This window comes from Triticum dicoccoides, chromosome 3B (genome assembly GCF_002162155.2).
Source record: "Triticum dicoccoides isolate Atlit2015 ecotype Zavitan chromosome 3B, WEW_v2.0, whole genome shotgun sequence".
NCBI classification, from domain to species: domain Eukaryota; kingdom Viridiplantae; phylum Streptophyta; class Magnoliopsida; order Poales; family Poaceae; genus Triticum; species Triticum dicoccoides.
Window position 1 is genome coordinate 55,146,027 of NC_041385.1, and position 20,002 is coordinate 55,166,028.

Sequence of the window (20,002 nt, forward strand, 5' to 3'; positions counted from 1 at the left end):
ATTGCAAGAGCTAATCTAGCATTGAGAGATGAAAGGACAAAGTTGCTAACCTTTGTGATGACTTGAATGGATGGGGCCTTCAAATCTTAACAAAATTTAGGCAAAATGTGTGATGAGCTCGAGCGGAGAAGAGGAAGAACGGAGAGGAGGAAAGGGGAAAGGGGGAAGAACAGAGCGAGCTGGACGAAGGGTTTATATGCAGGATGACCTATAGTATCGGTTCATGGCACAAACCGGTACTAAAGATGCTGGACGGGCCCCAGTCTGACAACATTCTGCCACCACATCCTTTAGTATCGGTTTGTGGCACGAGCCGGTGCTAAAGGTTCCGCACAAACCGGTACTAAAGAGAGCGGCCCTCTTATCCGTTGGAACCGGCACTAATGATCACATTAGTGCCGGTTCTATTACAAACCGGGAGCCATATTAGACCTTTTTTCTATTAGTGCCGGTACGATTGACACGCGCGCGAGGATCTTGCACAGCTGGCTGAGGATGCATATAACACGCCCCCGATGGTGATCTTGTACCCATCCTCGTCGAGCTAGTCGAGGGAGATGATGTTGCTATGGAGAGAAGGGGTGTAGTAGACATCTATTAGGACCCGTTTGTTATTAGTGAGTCACAGGAAGAGTACTAAGCCCCTCCACTTGATGGTGACGACCGATTCATCCCGGTACCGCACTGTGCCGCTCACCGCCTCATCGAGCTTTGAGAACATCCCCCACATAGTTTTCATGTGGTTGCTGGAGCTGCTTACGAGGTACCTCAATCCGTCCAGTGAGGGGACCGGCACCACATGCTCTTCATTGAGGAAGATGCTAGTTGTGGGGTTCGCACCTGAAATACCTACTTCCTCCGTTCGGAATTACTTGTCACAGAAATCGATGTATCTAGACGTATTTTAGTTCTAGATACATCCATTTCCAAGACAAGTAATTCCGAACAGAGGGAGTACCAGTGTAGCCGAATCACTACCATTCAAGAGGTTTCTGGCTTCATAGCAGCTTCCCCCTTGTTCGTCACTACTAATGACCACGAGCAGTCCGGTGGTCCACCTCCTAGGCTAGGTGGACCACCTCATCATGGTACTCATGCTCACGATCGCGCTATGCCTTCTGGCACTCTCTTCCTCAGTGAGAGAGCTTGCCGCAGTAGCGGTAGTTCCCATTCCGGCACTCAGCACTACTGCTGCCGCCACCTTATCGGTCTTTTTACTGACTTGCGATCTAGTATGTAACCTGAATATTGGTGTTCGCCTTGCCACCCTCCTGTCAAGACCACAATCACTAGCAGCATTGGCATTGTGGCGCGGCCCATTGCTCCTTGTCGAGGAGTTTCCTGAGGCCGTGATCAACGTCGCCAAGGTCATAGCTCTTCTCCATGGATTGCAGGCGGCCTGATAGCCCCTCGATGGTGAGAATTTGTAGATCCATGAAAAACTCGACTGCCATCTCCATATACCAGTACTTGCACGGTCCCACACGCAAGGACTTGAGAACTGCACGGTACTCTGTCACAGAGTCGTTTTGAAGGTGAGGCAACAAGAAACATCCTCAATTGACTCACCATAAAAGAAGGAGAGCTCCTCAAATTAGCGATGAAGGACTTGCGTGTGTGCCTCCTGCACACGCTCACTCCCCATCTGGAGTGTCTTCAACGTGTCCCAGACGGCCTTGGAATTGTTCTTGCCAGACAGCATGCGCAACATCTCTTGCGGAACCGCATGGAGCAGCGTCGCCCGGGCGGCGGAATCGTCACGCTAGTCATTGTCCTAGAGCTCCATGGCGCCCACATGTCCTGGACCTGCAGCTCCATACGCAGAACAACTGGCATTTCAGCGCAGTTGGTGTAGGTGAGTGTCGGATATTGGGCACATCCACCGCTTTCCCTCACCACTCATTTTACGACAAAGGGTTTCGCCTCGCTTCATATTATAAAGCAACCATCCGATACATCCAACTTGCTGGGGCCGCAGCACAAACAAGCCCCAAAGGAAAAAACAACAAAAAGAAAAGCGAAACAAATGCCGACACCGGCAGATTAACTAAGCGAAGAACACCGGCAATCGTTGTAGCCTCCGGAGAAGTACCACCGTGTTCCTCGCATTCTGGAGTGTCGCGTACCAATCAAATCCTGCAAGAAGGAATGCAACGGCGCCGCCGCTGTTGCCCGAACGAGTCCTAGGGTTTCCCCCGGTACGCGGAGGTTAATGGGGAAGGGGTATACCCGATGCTCTTCAGGAAGGTCGGAGCCCGCTGGTGTCACCGTGTCGGAGCCGGACCAGCCGCCAGGGATTTCTCTTGACCCAAACAATCACCACCACCCTGGACTCTCCTAATGCACCACCCGATCTGCCGCCCACTAGCCTATGCCACCACGATCACCGAACCAACATCGCCATCTCACTGCGGCCGCCAACACGAGACCTGGAGGAAGGGAAAGGAGACAACGGCCATGGGAGCAACCGCAACTTGGCCGGCGGGAGGGGACAACCTCCATCGCCGTCGTGGAGCCGACCAGACGCAGCGACAAGGACTTGCCAGGCCACGACGGCCCGGCCGGACCAAAATGGGTCCGGACAGTCCCTGTCCCCACACTATAGCACACTATCCAACAAAGCCAGCACCGCCCGTAGACCACCGACGCCTCGCCATCATCACCAGGGAGACCCACCGTCGGCCCGCGCCAGCCTAGATCGGGCCCGAAACGGCCCAAATCTAAGCTGAGCGGGCGCTGACAACCGCTCGTGTCACTACGCCGCCCACGACCAACGGCTGCGTCGCCGCGTCAAGGGCACCCGTGGCCCATGGGGACGCCGTCGCCGAGCCAGATCGCTACCGACCGAGCAGCACCGCCACCGACAGGGCGGCCCTGCGCCCCCCTATGTTGGGGATCGTAGCATAAATTAAAAAAATTCTACGTATCACCAAGATCAATCTATGGAGTAACTAGCAACGAGAGAGAAGGGAGTGCATCTTCATACCCTTGAAGATCGCAAGTTGGAAGCGTTGCAAGAATGCGGTTGGAGGAGTCGTACACGTAGCGATTCAGATCGTGGCCGAATCAGATCTAAGCACCGAACAACGGTGCCTCCGTGCTCAACACACGTGCAGCCCGGTGACGTCTCCCGCGCCTTGATGTAGCAAGGAGGAGGGAGAGGTTGAGGAAGAAGGCTCCAACAGCAGCATGACGGTGTGGTGGTGATGGACTGGCAGTTCTCCGGCAGGGCTTCGTCAAACTCTTGCGGAGGAGGAGAGGTGTTGGGGATGGGAGGGGGTGCGCCTTGGATGTGGTGTTGCAGCCCTCCCCTTGCCCCTCTATTTATAGGGATAAGGGGGAAGGGGGGCGGCCCCCTCTAGATGTCATCTAAAGGGGGGGCAAGGGGAGGGGGCTTGCCCCCCAAGCAAGGGGGGCGCCCCCTTTAGGGTTCCCCCCAAAACCTAGGCGCATGGGCCCTAGGGGGGTGGTGCCCAGCCCTCCTAGGGGCTGGTTCCCTTCCCTCTACAGCTCATGAGGCCCTCCGGGACAAGTGGCCCCTCCCGTTGGACCCCCGGAAATCCTCCGGTGGCCCTGGTACAATACTGGTATGCCTCTGAATATTTCCGATGATCGTATGACAACTTCTCATATATAAATCTTCACCTCCGGACCATTCCGGAACTCCTCGTGATGTCCGGGATCTCATCCAGGACTCCGAACAACATTCAGTAATCACATACAAAACTTTCTTATAACCCTAGCGTCATCGAACCTTAAGTGTGTAGACCCACCTGGTTCGGGAATCACGCAGACATGACCGAGACAGCTATGCGGCCAATAACCAACAGCAAGATCTGGATACCCATGTTGGCTCCCACATGTTCCACGATGATCTTATCGGATGAACCACGATGTCGAGGATTCAAGCAATCCCGTATACAATTCCCTTTGTCAATCGGTACGTTACTTGCCCGAGATTCGATCGTCAGTATCCCAATACCTTGTTCAATCTCGTTACCGGCAAGTCACTTTACTCATTCCATAATGCATGATCCCGTGACCAACTACTTAGTCACATTGAGCTCATTATGATGATGCATTACCGAGTGGGACCAGTGATACCTCTCCGTCATACGGAGTGACAAATCCGAGTCTCGATTCGTGCCAACCCAACAGACACTTTCGGAGATACCTGTAGTGCACCTTTATAGCCACCCAGTTACGTTGTGACGTTTGGTACACCCAAAGCATTCCTACGGTATCCGGGAGTTGCACAATCTCATGGTCTAAGAAAATGATACTTGACATTAGAAAAGCTTTAGCAAACGAACTACATGATCTGTGCCATGCTTAGGATTGGGTCTTGTCCATCACATCATTCTCCTAATGATGTGATCCCGTTATCAATGACATCCAATGTCCATAGTCAGGAAACCATGACCATCTGTTGATCAACGAGCTAGTCAGCTAGAGGCTCACTAGGGAGATGGTGTGGTCTATGTATTCGCACATGTATTACGATTTCCGATCAATATAATTATAGCATGAATAATAGACAATTATCATGAACAAGGAAATATAATAATAACCATTTTATTATTGCCTCTAGGGAATATTTCCAACAGTCTCCCACTTGCACTATAGTCAATAATCTAGTTACATTGTGATGAATCGAACACCCATAGAGTCCTGGTGTTGATCATGTTTTGCTCGCGGAAGAGGTTTAGTCAACGGATCTGCGACATTCAGATCGGTATGCACTTTACAAATATCTATGTCTCCATCTTGAACATTTCCACGAATGGAGTTGAAGCGATGCTTGATGTGTCTGGTCTTCTTGTCAAACTTGGGCTCCTTGGCAAGGGCAATAGCTCTAGTGTTGTCACAGAAGAGAGTCATCGGGCCCGACGCATTGGGAATAACTCCTAGGTCGGTAATGAACTCCTTCATCCAGATTGCTTTATGTGTTGCCTCTAAGGCTGCCATGTACTCCGCTTCACATGTAGATCCCGTCACGACGCTTTGCTTGCAACTGCACTAGCTTACTGCCCCACCATTCAAAATATACATGTATTCGGTTTGTGACTTGGAGTCATCCAGATCTGTGTTGAAGCTAGCATCGACGTAACGCTTTACGACGAGCTCTTCGTCACCTCCATAAATGAGAAACATATCCTTATTCCTTTTCAGGTACTTCAGGATATTCTTGACTGCTGTCCAGTGTTCCATGCCGGGATTACTTTGGTACCTTCCTACCAAACTTACGGCAAGGTTTACATCATGTCTGGTACATAGCATGACATACATAATAGACCCTATGTCTGACGCATAGGGGATGACACTCATCTTTTCTCTATCTTCTGCCGTGGTCGGGCTTTGAGCTGAGCTCAATTTCACACCTTGCAATACAGGCAAGAACCCCTTCTTGGACTAATCCATATTGAACTTCTTCAATATATTATCAAGGTATGTGCTTTGCGAAAGACCTATGAGGCGTCTCGATCTCTCTCTATAGATCTTGATGCCTAATATGTAAGCAACTTCTCCAAGGTCCTTCATTGAAAAACACTTATTCAAGTAGGCCTTTATGCTTTCCAAGAGTTCTATATTATTTCCCATCAACAGTATGTCATCCACATATAATATGAGAAATGCTACAGAGCTCCCACTCACTTTCTTGTAAACGCAGGCTTCTCCATAACTCTGCATAAACCCAAACGCTTTGATCATTTCATCAAAGCGAATGTTCCAACTCCGAGATGCTTGCACCAGCCCATAGATGGAGCGCTGGAGCTTGCATACCTTGTTAGCATTCTTAGGATCGACAAAACCTTCTGGCTGCATCATATATAATTCTTCCTTAAGGAAGCCATTAAGGAATGATGTTTTGACGTCCATTTGACATACCTCATAATCGTAGAATGCGGCAATTGCTAACATGATTCGGACAGACTTTAGCTTTGCTATGGGTGAGAAGGTCTCATCATAGTCAACCCCTTGAACTTGTCGATAACCCTTAGCGACAAGTCGAGCTTTATAGATGGTAACATTACCATCCGCGTCCGTCTTCTTCTTAAAGATCCATTTATTTTCTATCGCTCGCCGGTCATCGGGCAAGTCTGTCAAAGTCCATACTTTGTTTTCGTACATGGATCCTATCTCGGATTGCATGGCTTCAAGCCATTTGTTGGAATCTGGGCCCACCATCGCTTCTTCAAGTTCAAAGGTTCACCGTTGTCTAACAACATGATTTCCAGGACAGGGTTGCCATACCATTCTGGTGTGGAACGTGTCCTCGTGGACCTACGAAGTTCAGTAGCAACTTGATCCGAAGTACCTTGATCATAATCATTAACCTCCTCTCTAGCCGGTACTGGCACCACAGAAACATCTTCCTGTGCTGCGCTACTTTCCGCTTCAAGAGGCAGTACTTCATCAAGTTTTACTTTCCTCCCACTTACTTCTTTTGAGAGAAACTCTTTCTCCAGAAAGGACCCGTTCTTGGAAACAAAGATCTTGCCTTTCGAATCTGAGGTAGAAGGTATACCCAATGGTTTCCTTAGGGTATCCTATGAAGACGCATTTTTCCGACTTGGGTTCGAGCTTCTCAGGTTGAAGTTTCTTGACATAAGCATCGCATCCCCAAACTTTTAGAAACGACGGCTTAGGTTTCTTCCCAAACCATAATTCATACGGTGTCGTCTCAACGGATTTCGATAGAGCCCTATTTAAAGTGAATTCGGCAGTCTCTAAAGCATAGCCCCAAAATGAGAGCAGTAGATCGGTAAGAGACATCATAGATCGCACCATATACAATAGAGTGCGATTACGCCGTTCAGACACACCATTACGCTGAGGTGTTCCAGGCGGCATGAGTTGTGAAACTATTCCGCATTTCTTTAAGTGTGTGCCAAATTCGTGACTCAAATATTCCCCTCCACGATCTGATTGTAAGAACTTTATTTTCTTGTCACATTGATTTTCAGCCTCACTCTGAAATTCCTTGAACTTTTCAAAGGTCTCAAACTTGTTTTTCATTAAGTAGACATACCCATATCTACTTAATTCATCAGTAAGGGTGAGAACATAATGATAGCCACCGCGAGCCTCAACGCTCATTGGACCGCACACATCAGTATGTATGATTTCCAATAAGTTGGTTTCTCGCTCCATTGTTCCAGAGAACGGAGTCTTGGTCATTTTGCCTATGAGGCATGCTTCACACGTGTCAAATGATTCATAATCGAGAGACTCCAGAAGTCCATCTACATGGAGCTTCTTCATGCGCTTGACACCAATGTGACCAAGGCGGCAGTGCCACAAGTATGTGGGACTATCATTATCAACCTTACATCTTTTGGTATTCACACTATGAATATGTGTAACATTACGTTTGAGATTCATTAAGAATAAACCATTGACTAGCGGGGCATGACCATAAAACATATCTCTCATATAAATAGAACAACCATTATTCTCGGATTTAAATGAGTAGCCATCTTGTATTAAACGAGATCCAGATACAATGTTCATGCTCAAAGCTGGCACTAAATAACAATTATTGAGGTTTAAAACTAATCCCGTAGGTAAATGTAGAGGTAGCGTGCCGACGGCGATCACATCGACCTTGGAACCATTCCCGACGCGCATAGTCACCTCATCCTTCGCCTCCGCTTATTCCGCAGCTCCTGTTTTGAGTTACAAATATGAGCAACCGCACCGGTATCAAATACCCAGGAGCTACTACGAGTACTGGTAAGGTACACATCAATAACATGTATATCACATATACCTTTGGTGTTGCCGGCCTTCTTGTCCGCTAAGTACTTGGGGCAGTTCCGCTTCCAGTGACCGTTTTCCTTGCAATAAAAGCACTTAGTCTCAGGCTTGGGTCCATTCTTTGGCTTCTTCCTGGCAGCTTGCTTACCGGGCGCGGCAACTCCCTTGCCGTCTTTCTTGAAGCTCTTTTTACCCTTGCCTTTCTTCAACTTAGTGGTTTTATTCACCATCAACACTTGATGTTCCTTTTTGATTTCCACCTCCACTGATTTCAGCATCGAATATACCTCAGGAATGGTTTTCTCCATCCCCTGCATATTGAAGTTCATCACAAAGCTCATGTAGCTCGGTGCAAGCGACTGAAGGATTCTGTCAACGGCCGCGTCATCCGGGAGATTAACTCCTAGCTGAGACAAGCGGTTGTGCAACCCAGACATTTTGAGTATGTGCTCGCTGACAAAACTATTCTCCTCCATCTTACAATTGTAGAACTTGTCGGAGACTTCATATCTCTCGACCCGGGCATGAGCTTGGAAAACTATTTTCAGCTCTTGGAACGTCTCATATGCTATGTGCTGCTCAAAACGCTTTTGGAGCCCCGGTTCTAAGCTGTAAAGCATGCCGCACTGAACCAGGGAGTAATCATCAACACGCGACTGCCAGGCGTTCATAACGTCTTGGTTCGCTGGGACAGGTGCTTCACCTAGCGGTGCTTCGAGGACATATGCTTTCTTGGCAGCTATGAGGATGATCCTCAAGTTCCGGATCCAGTCCGTATAGTTGCTACCATCGTCTTTCAGCTTGCTTTTCTCTAGGAACGCGTTGAAGTTGAGGATAACATTCGCGTGGTCCATTTGGTCTACAAGACATATTGTAAATATTTTAGACTAAGTTCATGATAATTAAGTTCATCTAACCAAATTATTAATGAACTCCCACTCAGACAGACATTCCTCCAGTCATCTAAGTGATACACGATCCGAGTCAACTAGGCCGTGTCCGATCATCACGTGAGACGGACTAGTCATCATCGGTGAACATCTTCATGTTGATCGTATCTGCTATACGACTCATGTTTGACCTTTTGGTCTCTTGTGTTCTGAGGCCATGTCTGTGCATGCTATGCTCGTCAAGTCAACCTAAGTGTATTGCTTGCGTAAATCTGGCTTACACCCGTTGTATGCGAACATTAGAACCTATCACACCCGATCATCACGTGGTGCTTCAGAACAACGAACCTTCGCAATGGTGCATAGTTAGGGGGAACACTTTCTTGAAATTTAAGCGAGGGATCATCTTATTTATGATGCCGTCGTTCCAAGCAAATAAGATGCAAAACATGATAAACATCACATGCAATCAAATAGTGACATGATATGGCCAATATCATCTTGCTCCTTTTGATCTCCATCTTCGGGGCGCCATGATCATCATCGTCACCGGCATGACACCATGATCTCCATCATCGAGTCTTCATGAAGTTGTTTCGCCAACTATTACTTCTACTACTATGGCTAACGGTTTAGCAATAAAGTAAAGTAATTACGTGGCGTTATTCAATGACACGCATGTCATACAATAGATTAAGACAACTCCTATGGCTCCTGTCGGTTGTCATACTCATCGACATGCAAGTCGTGATTCCTATTACAAGAACATGATCAATCTCATACATCACATATATTTCATTCATCACATCCTTTGGGCCATATCACATCACAAGGCACATGCTGCAAGAACAAGTTACACGTCCTCTAATTGTTGTTGCAATTTTTTTACGTGGATGCTATAGGTTTCTAGCAAGAGCGTTTCTTACCTATGACAAAACCACAACGTGATATGCCAATTTCTATTTACCCTTCATAAGGACCTTTTTCAGCAAATCCGGTCCGACTAAAGTGGGAAAGGAAGACACCCGCTAGCCACCTTATGCAACTAGTGCATGTCAGTCGGTGGAACCTGTCTCACGTAAGCATACGTGTAAGGTCGGTCCAGGCCGCTTCATCCCAGGATGCCGCTGAAACAAGATGAGACTAGTAGTGGAAAGTAAATTGACAAAATCGACGCCCACAACAAACTTGTGTTTTACTCATGCATAGAAACTACAGACCTAGCTCATGATGCCACTGTTGGGGATTGTAGCAGAAATTAAAAAAATTCTACGCATCACCAAGATCAATCTATGGAGTAACTAGCAACGAGAGAGAAGGAAGTGCATCTTCATACCCTTGAAGATCGCGAGTCGGAAGCGTTGCAAGAACGTGGGTGGAGGAGTCGTACTCGTAGCAATTTAGATCGCGGTCGAATCCGATCTAAGCACTGAACAACGGTGCCTCCGCGGTCAACACACGTGCAACCTGGTGACGTCTCCCGCGCCTTGATCCAGCAAGGAGGAGGGAGAGGTTGAGAAAGAAGGCTCCAACAGCAGCACGACAGCGTGGTGGTGATGGAGTGGCAGTTCTCCGGCAGGGCTTCACCAAGCTCTTGCGGAGGAGGAGAGGTGTTGGGGAGGGGAGGGGTTGCGCCTTGGATGTGGTGTTGTAGCCCTCCCCTCACCCCTCTATTTATAGGGAGAAGGGGGAAGGGGGGCGGCCCCTCTAGATGAGATCTAAAAGGGGGGAGCGGCGGTCAAGGGAAGGGGGCTTGCCCCCCAAGCAAGGGGGGCGCCCCCTTTAGGGTTCATCCCCAAAATCTAGGCGCATGGGCACTAGGAGGGGGTGGCGCCCAGCGCTCTTTTGGGCTGGTTCCCTTCCCTCTACATCCCATGAGGCTCTCCGGGACAGGTGGCCCCTCCCGGTGGACCCAGGGAACCCCTCCGGTGGCCCCTGTACAATACCGGTATATGCCCCCGAATATTTCCGATGACCGTATGACAACTTTCCATATATAAATCTTCGCCTGCAGACCATTCCGTAACTCCTCGTGACGTCCAGGATCTCATCCGAGACTCCAAACAACATTCGGTAATCACATACAAAACTTCCTTATAACCCTAGCATCATCGAACCTTAAGTGTGTAGACCCTACGGGTTCAGGAATCACGCAGACATGACCGAGAGAGCTCTCCGGCCAATAACCAACAGCGGGATCTGGATACCCATGTTGGCTCCCACATGTTCCACGACGATCTCATCGGATGAACCACGATGTCGAGGATTCAAGCAATCCCGTATACAATTCCCTTTGTCAATCAGTACGTTACTTGCCCGAGATTCGATCGTCGGTATCCCAATACCTCGTTCAATCTCGTTACCGGCAAGTCACTTTACTCGTTCCGTAATGCATGATCCCGTGACCAACTACTTAGTCACATTGAGCTCATTATGATGATGCATTACCGAGTGGGCCTAGTGATACCTCTCCGTCATACAGAGTGACAAATCCCAGTCTCGATTCGTGCCAACCCAACATACACTTTCGGAGATACCTGTAGTGCACCTTTATAGCCATCCAGTTACGTTGTTACGTTTGGTACACCCAAAGCATTCCTACGGTATCTGGGAGTGGCACGATCTCATGGTCTAAGGAAATGATACTTGACATTAGAAAAGCTCTAGCAGACGAACTACACGATCTTGTGCTATGCTTAGGATTGGGTCTTGTCCATCATATCATTCTCCTAATGATGTGATCCCGTTATCAATGACATCCAATGTCCATAGTCAGGAAACCATGATCACCTGTTGATCAACGAGTTAGTGAACTAGAGGCTCACTAGGGACGTGGTGTGGTCTATGTATTCACACATGTATTACGGTTTCCGATCAATACAATTATAGCATGAACAATAGAAAATTATCATGAACAAGAAAATATAATAATAACCATTTTATTATTGCCTCTAGGTCATATTTCCAACACCCTACACATGCACGGGTAAAAGTCGTCCCGCCACCACCACCAGCGCCGCACGGGCAGGTCCCGGCAGAACGCCGACGACGGTAGTAGGGGGGAACGACTGGGAGAAGGGCTGGGAGAGCAGGAGGAACGGAGTCTACCTGTCACCCGGGGGGCGAGCGAGCGGACACGGGGAACGGGGGAGGGAGGGGGAGAGGGGTGGGGCCGCGGGAGAGAGGGCTAGAGGCGGCATATTAATCTCACCTCTCATTCACCACAATCTTACCGACGTGGTGATGTCCTGGGCTCCTCCCATGGTGTTGCGCTGTTGACACCGATGTTGTACGTTGCTCTTGATGTTGCGGCATGCCATCACTGCGCCATGGATCTGCTACCTCTTGGCTGCAAATCAGCCACACACACAAACACACACACACACACACACACACACAGAGAAAGAGACGAGTGTTTAAGGCCACGATCCATCCACGACCGATGAAACGAGGCCGAGCTCTACTCTAACAGAATGCCGAAGAATCATTCAAGCCGTTGCATAATCTGCCGAGATTTATTATGAACATAGGCTAACTGATGAAACTAACACTATTACACTACCGAAAACGCTGCCATGCAGTGGTTTTTCGGCTGCCATGGCAGCAAACAAAGCTTGCATGGCAGCAATCCGGCAAACGGGGTTTTAGATAACAAAGTAGGACCGTAAAAATCAGCACATATATTGTACACCCATCTACAACAACACATATTTTTGTAATTAAATTCAATTTACAGCTCGAGAAACATAGACTGATTACAGTTTTTAAGCAAATGTGAGGTACAATGGCGCAAATTTCTAGATCTTTGATTCCCAGGATGCTATCAAACAAGTTTATATCTAAAGATTTTGGGTCATAGTACATTGAGGGTGTATATTTATGTTTTTCCTTGAATTTTCACAACTTTACTGGTGTGAATTTCTGTTTTCAAGAGCCGATAAATTTACCAATACTTGCAAGATATGTCCACCTTTGAATTTCATCAATCCTCAAACCAACGTTTCATGCATGTGCGGATTTAATTACAGACGTATATATGATCAATCAATCGACAGAAAGTTATTCATCGGACCCAAACGCCCAATCGATTCCAAGTAATCCTCCGAGTCATGAGCATGCGATGCCGGAGGAGAAGGGCTTGAGGCTGAACTTGGTGGCCGACGCGTAGTTGAACTTGATCTTGTATCCGTAGTACACTGGGGAGCCGTTGTTGAGGGTGCCGACCTTGCCGTCGGCGTCCAATCGGAAGACCTGGGGGTCCACGTGCTCGGAGGATTTGAACCCGGGGGCAAGCAGCTTGACGTCCGTCTGTGTGCAGATGCACTTGTTCTCCACCTCCACGGAGTACTCCGGGTTCCCTCCGGCGTTCTTCCCCGTGGCCGTCTGGGTCACGTGGAGGTCCGATAGGGTGCACTCCGCGTTGCCTATACCACCAGAAAAGAAACAGGAGTTGATCAAATTCAGCATGAGATTTGTCCGATTTGGATCAAGGCAAGGCTGCGAATATGAATGGAGGAGTACCTCTGTTGCAGAGGGAGAAGAGCATCAGCATGGCGAAGATCTTCATCAGCTTGGCCTCCATTGTTTCTCTCGTATACTTTTGCTGTACGTGCGTGTTGTGCTTGTTGTAATGCAATTCTGCATCTTGCTCTGCCGTCTATTTGTAGGCCTAGATGGAGCAGTTTTATGGTGCGGTGCGTTGATTACGCCCTATTTACCTTTGTATATAACGCTTTTGATTGTTATTACGATTCCAAACTTAAGGAGGTGTATATGCCATACCAAGGATAAGTTGCAAACCTGTGATATCCATATGTTTGTTTGCCGATTGGTTTCCATGCAATAATTTCGAAAGATCAGCTACTTTGATTTATTACTATTCCACATAGATACTAGGATCGCATCCGCCTCACACTTGATTCTCCAACATCTGGTCCTCCATCGTTTCATCTTTCCGATTCTACTGGTTCTTTTTTAGTCACGCATGTGCCCTCGTTTCTACCAAGGAGAAGAGGAACAATAAAACAGAGCCAGCAAGGAGAACTCTTCATGATTCTTTCTTTTTTGTGACAATGTATATTTTTCTTTGCAGTATAATGAACACATTAATAAATACTAAAAATTACATATAGATCCATAGACCACCTGGTGATGACTGCAAGCGCTTAAGCGCACCGTCCTCACCACCCCAAACTTGCCGGATCAGGAAAAATGTGTTGTAGTAAACATCGGAAGTTATTGTGCGAAGGCCTCCTAGGACCAGCACACCAGGACGGCAACCACCGCCAATAAAGAGAAGCTTAGATCAGAAGGATCCAACCTGAAAACACACTTACGTAAACGTATGAAGACTAAATCCGAGCGGATCCAGAAAGACAACCACTGACTGAATTCTATGAGATTCGCCGGAGACATACCTCCACACGCCCTCTGACACTAGTAGAAAAATCCCTATTAGTCCCGGTTGGTGAGGGCCTTTTGTCCCGGTTCTTGAACTGGGACTAAAGGGTCGTTACTAATGCCCTAGACCTTTAGTCCCGGTTCTAACACGAACCGGGACAAATGGGCCTCCACGTGGCCGGTGCGCCGAGCCCAGGCAGGAGGGCCTTTGGTCCCGGTTGGTGGCACCAACCGGGACCAAAAGGCATCCACGCGTCAGCATTTTAGTGGCTGGGGTTTTTGTTTTTTGTTTTAAATGGGGGAGGGGTTGGGGGTTTTGGGGGGTTAATTTAGGTGTTTCATATATTGTGTTAGCTAGCTAATTAATAGAGATAAGTGTCCTCTCTTATGTCCGTGCTTGGTCGACGCTACGTACTGTACCTAGAGAGGCCCTCGACACGCTAGCTAGTAAGAAAATGAAGGGAACCATTAAGTACAGAAGTTCGTCATGCATACCGAGAGAAGTGATCGATCTACCTCTCCTTCTCCGGGAGATTGGTCGAACAACAAGTTTTCGTATTATTTATCCGATGCTACTGGCTACATACATATATAGTATGTAAGATCTCTTACAATCCCCTAGCATTTGAAATCAACTTCCACATGGTATTCTCCGGCTTTATTGATGACGTGGCAAGAAAGAATTCCGCCAATTCCTCTTGAATTACTTTCATGCGATCTTGTTCTAGGAGTTCATTCCGCATCTGCCACGTCTAATTTGAAGAAGGGGGTTAATACATATATCACTACTGGAATCTGGCACTTTGCCATCTGCCATGGCAGATGGCAAAGGCATGGTCGGCGGATGGCAAAGGCTTTGCCATCTGCCAGCAGATGGCAAACAGTTTGTCTGAAACCCTGGCGGCAAACGCTTCTTTGCCGTCTGCTGGCTGATGGCAAAGAGTCTATGCCTTTGCCATCAGCTGGCAGATGGCAAAGCCTCTTAACGGGGTTAGCCCCGTTAGAAGGCTAACGACATACTTTGCCGTCTGCCAGCAGATGGCAAAGGCTGCAGGCTCTTTGCCGTCTGCCAGCAGATGGCAAAGGCTTCAGGCTCTTTGCCGTCTGTTAGCAGATGGCAAAGCAGAGCTTTGCCATCTGCTGGCAGATGGCAAAGGGCCCAAATAGGCCAGCCCAAATTTTACATGTAGATGACACGTGGCCTCTTTGCCATCTGCCAGCTGATGGCAAAGCTCTTTGCCATCCGCCAGCAGATGACAAAGTGCCTATATTGCCCCATTTAATTTTGTTTTTTTTCTTATATCAATTCATTTTCACAAAAAATCAAACACAAATATATTTATATGACCAATATAGCATATTCAACACATATTACCAATAGTCATGAACACATATATATCGAACACATATCCAACACATGTTACCAATAGTAGCAACTTGCATCTATACATATACATAGTTTCATCAATATTACATAGTTTCATCATAGGTAGCAAGTTTCACAAAGTCAAAACAAAAACTAAAGACAAGCACTCCATCAACCCAAGCTTCCGTGATCTGAAGCAAATCTACAAAATGGGAAAGAAGAAAGTTAGAAGAAGAAGACTAGAAGAAGAAGATTATTATGATGCAACTAAAATGTGAAGATTATTATGATGCAACTTATATCTGTAAAATAGGTCATTTTGAAGCTAAGTATGGTTATTATGTCATTTTTAAGCTAACTAAGCATACTAAGTCATTTTGGTGTAAAAAATGCTAAGTAAGGTCATTTTGGAACTAATAAGTTTATTATGTCATTTTGGAACTAGCTAAGCATATGAAGTCATTTCGGAGCTAAAATATGGCATTTCGTAAGTCATTTTAGAGCTAGCTAAGCATATTAAGTCATTTGGAGGAAAAATGCTAAGTATAGGTCATTTTAAAGCACCTACAATCAGACATACCATGACCACGAGCATAATTAATGTACCTAGATTGTCAAACACGTCGGGATGCAAAATCATAACTAAAATACACTAAGGGCAACAAAAAAAAGGCAACGATTGACCTAAGTATTTGATGCACATCACATTTGAGCGCTTCCTTTCCAGTATAGATGCATACTTCCTGATTTACTTGGTGAATGCATTATGTAAATATCAAAATATAAATAGGCAACTCATACGAAAATCCGGTGTTGTTCACTGAAGAAATACATCAAAGCATATCTTTAACTTACACAAAAGTAGAATGTCTACTCGCTTCTTTACAAACAAAGCCAAGGATATATGTGGACATCACCTTGGTATATTTAGCAAGGGATTTATTGTTTTTTCTTCAATGCCTACAAAGCTACCAGAAATTTATCTATTTTACACTAACTATGTTACTGAAATTGCAAATACATGGCTTAGCTCCCCAAAGAAATGAATCCAATATTAACTTATTCACATGCACCACCTACTAATGGAGTAACTACCTACGAAGCTACCAGACATTTCTCTATTTTATGCTAACTAATACTAAAATTGCAAATACATGGCTTAGCTCCCCAAAGAAATGAATCCAATATCAACTTATTCACATGCAGCAACTATTAATAGAGTAATTATTATTCAAAGCATTAACTGATCAAATCAAAATATGCCTTACAAAAGAAATGGAGCGAGTAGGAAATAGATAGCAGTAGAACACTTGAAACTTCATAACATCTAAGAACCTAGCATTGTAGTTGAAGCTTCAGTTTTGCAAACATCATTCATCTTGGTTCATTACAAAAGCAAGCCAAAGTGGTAAACATTCTAAAAGAAATTTTATCTCCCTGAATCATTATGAGAAAAGCCTGACCCTTTATATTGGGAGCATCAAAACACACCTTTTCTGCATTGTCCCACAGAAAAGTGCGATCTAAATAACCAGAAATTTTGGTGGCCAAAATTATCTGATTGGAAACATAGCAGGCAGGGAACTACACATGGATTTGGAAGCATGCTATTTGGGGCAGAAATCAGGGAAGTACAAGTGTACTCGCAAACTGCAAATAAATAGTAAGTTCGGTTTAGGGTACTTTATCTCATGGCTTGGAATTCATCCATCTGCCTACATATAGATCAGTCCTCCCTTGAGTCATCTTCTTGGGTTGGAATGGGTACTAAAAAGCAAAGAAGTGGAGTATTTCAGTTAAAACTGGGATCAACTTCAAAAAATAAGACGGGCATATCATGTGATTCTCTATTTGTGCTTTGTTCTCCGAAGATCATCTAAAAGAAGTAAAAAAATAAACTAAGATGTAAAAAATGGAACAACATGCTCTGGATGGGTGGTAAACATTTATCTCCCTGTCAACTTGGTGCCAGGATAATATATGTTAAACAGGAAACTTGCAAGAGTACACATAAGATGTTGGACCAGGTTTACAGACAATTCGTGGAAGTGGGGGGTGAAAGAGTGGAAGCAGGCAGCAAGCCTGGTACAACATCGATTCCAGAACAAGCATTACATAAAAATCATGCTTACTTCCTACGTCGAGTGTACAGTAACACAGCCCACTGGCATGAGAAAGAGAGAGAGAGATGGCAGAGGAGAGGAATACCCATGTCGGAGTCAGTTGTGAGGAGGATCCGGTTGTCGACAGCATAGTGTGCTACTCGCTGGTCCTGTCGAGCGCGATCAAGGAGATCCCCGGGATTAACGGATGGTGTCCGTGAGCATGAACTTGGACAACCAACCATCAAGGGCTTCGATGTACGCCTTCTGAGCACTGACGTAGCTCACGAAGCAGGACCTCCAGTTCCTAAGCTCGACCTCCAGCTTGAGAGTAGCATGCCGCTGGGCATCATTGAAGAATTTCTCATACGCAGGGCCGGTGAAGGAATTTGCCTCAAACATTATCTGTCTCTGTGCTTCATGAGAGTCCACCATTACTTTCCTAGTTCTCTGAAAGCTGTCACGGAGAAGGGAAAAGGCATCAGTATTTTGATTCAGTGAAACTACATCAATCATCAATTCCACACACGAAAAACATGAGATCAGTTTACCTATGCAACATCTCAACAAGCTGCGGTTGCGGCTCCTCGTCCGTAATTGTTATATTCTATCGGATATTGATTCTGCTGCTCGTAGAGAAACCTAGATCCTTGTGTGCAAGCCTCTTACATTGTCCTGGCTTTTTCAGCACAACGCCGCTCTGAACCTTTGGCGTCTTGGTTCCTCAGACACACATATTTCTTCTCTTGTCGGATTTGATCTATGGCCTCTACAAGCCTCTAGATGCAATAGAGGATAGCTTCAGATCGACACACACACAGCGTCACGGAGCATGTCCTGCGCGACCATGATCTGGGACTGGAGGCGCAGCGGACCTGGTCCTCATCATCGCGGGCGAAGGCGGGGAGCTGGGAGAGGTCACACCCGCCACACAGTCCCTAGAGACGTAGCCAGCGCACCTGACAGCGCACCTCCCTCCTGCTAAGACAGACAGTCCATGGTTGAGAAATCATGTACATAAGTCATAATGTGTAGGAGCAAGAGATGAATTGCTCAAAAAAAAGAAAAATGGACAAAACAAGAGCTGATGATCCTGCTAGAAATTAGTTAAAACATTGACTTTTTGTCTTTTTGAATATCTTGTATGATACTGCTAGAAATTAGTTCATTGAAGCCAAGGCATTCAAATGCCAACATTACCATAATACATCACTTGTAATCATCAGCTACAACAAAACACATCATGTCGTGTGTAATTGGCACAATTTCTGTCATATATGGTAAACCTGCTCCAGAATAACACAATGATGTGAATCCATTGCAAATATTTTCTGGCTGTCATCATTATTAAAAAAAACAGAGCCAAACAGAAGATACTATTACGTTGCCAATCAAAGCATGTCATTCACATAGGCCACAATCTGTGCATAGAAGTAGATGATACATACATGATCTAATGAGCGACAAGTCTGCCATACTGATGGTGAGCAGAGTGACTTCTTCAACGGGCGTTCCAGCTCATGGCGATCCAGCTTCTGCTACTGCACGACGTTGAGGTACACATGGTTCTCCGTCTTCTCAAAGTTCCATGGCACATGCTCCCTCCCGAATCCATGGAACGAGTTCATGTCCACGTACAGCCCCCGTCCAACCTCTACACAGTACACACATACACAGAAAGAAACAATTCATGCTATAATTTTTTTAGCTGTAACCAATGATTGTGACCACAATTAACAAGAAAAAGATGTAATAAGTGCAGATAAACAAGATAGACCAACCTTTTAGCAGATTCTTCTATTTTAGCAAACACCATATGAGCAAGTTCCTAGATTGCAATAACACCATAATTAGGAAAATCTGATAAACAAAGACTAGTAAGCATTCTTCAAAACAAAGACTCTGAATTTAGCACATACAGCACAAAAGACTCCGAATTTGGCGACAGCATCAGTTCTTTTTCGTCTGTGATACAGCATCATTCGGAGAGATATAAACAAAGACTCCGAATTTAACACATACAGTACAAAAGAAACATTGAAACTCACTCCTGAATTCTGATATAAACAAGGGGGGTATTCCACAGAGAATCCCCACCGCTAAGCGCTGACAGCTGCACCGAACTAACCGATCGAAGAAGAACTCGCTCACCTTGGCCGGATGAGGAAGGCGCGATTCCCGGCCGACGGAGCCTCCCCACAGACAACCCGGCCAGCCAATCAAGAATCCAGTCCCGCCTCCAAACCGATCGCCAAGAACGCCAATTCGGCCGGAATTCGAACCGCACCGGGCGACGGGATCGGGGGAGCTCCGCGGAAGCGACGGGGCCGGTGATTCGATCGAGAGACGCGGACGGGGCGCTCCGGATTCCTCCTCCGGAGCCAAATCCAAGAAACGCCGCGAGGGAGGGAGGGAGCGATTAATCTCTCTGGAGATCCTCCTCGCTGTTTACTAGTAGTAGTAGTATTGCTGTTGGTGGTGGG

The 20,002-nt window shown here is 46.4% G+C and overlaps 1 long non-coding RNA gene across 4 annotated transcripts; it reads right to left on the bottom strand.

Moving 5' to 3' along the window:
- Window positions 1–15,570: 15,570 nt before the first annotated feature.
- Window positions 15,571–19,996, bottom strand: LOC119274668. Of its 4 annotated transcripts, XR_005135268.1 has the most exons (8): window positions 19,671–19,996; window positions 19,439–19,484; window positions 19,301–19,347; window positions 18,968–19,173; window positions 18,071–18,497; window positions 17,626–17,976; window positions 17,101–17,184; window positions 15,578–15,619 (listed from the first exon to the last, which is right to left on the bottom strand). It is a non-coding gene; the product is annotated as an uncharacterized LOC119274668 (long non-coding RNA). The 4 variants fall into 4 exon arrangements; XR_005135270.1 differs by lacking the exon at window positions 17,101–17,184 and having other exon boundaries at window positions 15,571–15,619; XR_005135267.1 differs by lacking the exon at window positions 15,578–15,619 and having other exon boundaries at window positions 15,706–17,184.
- Window positions 19,997–20,002: the final 6 nt, after the last annotated feature.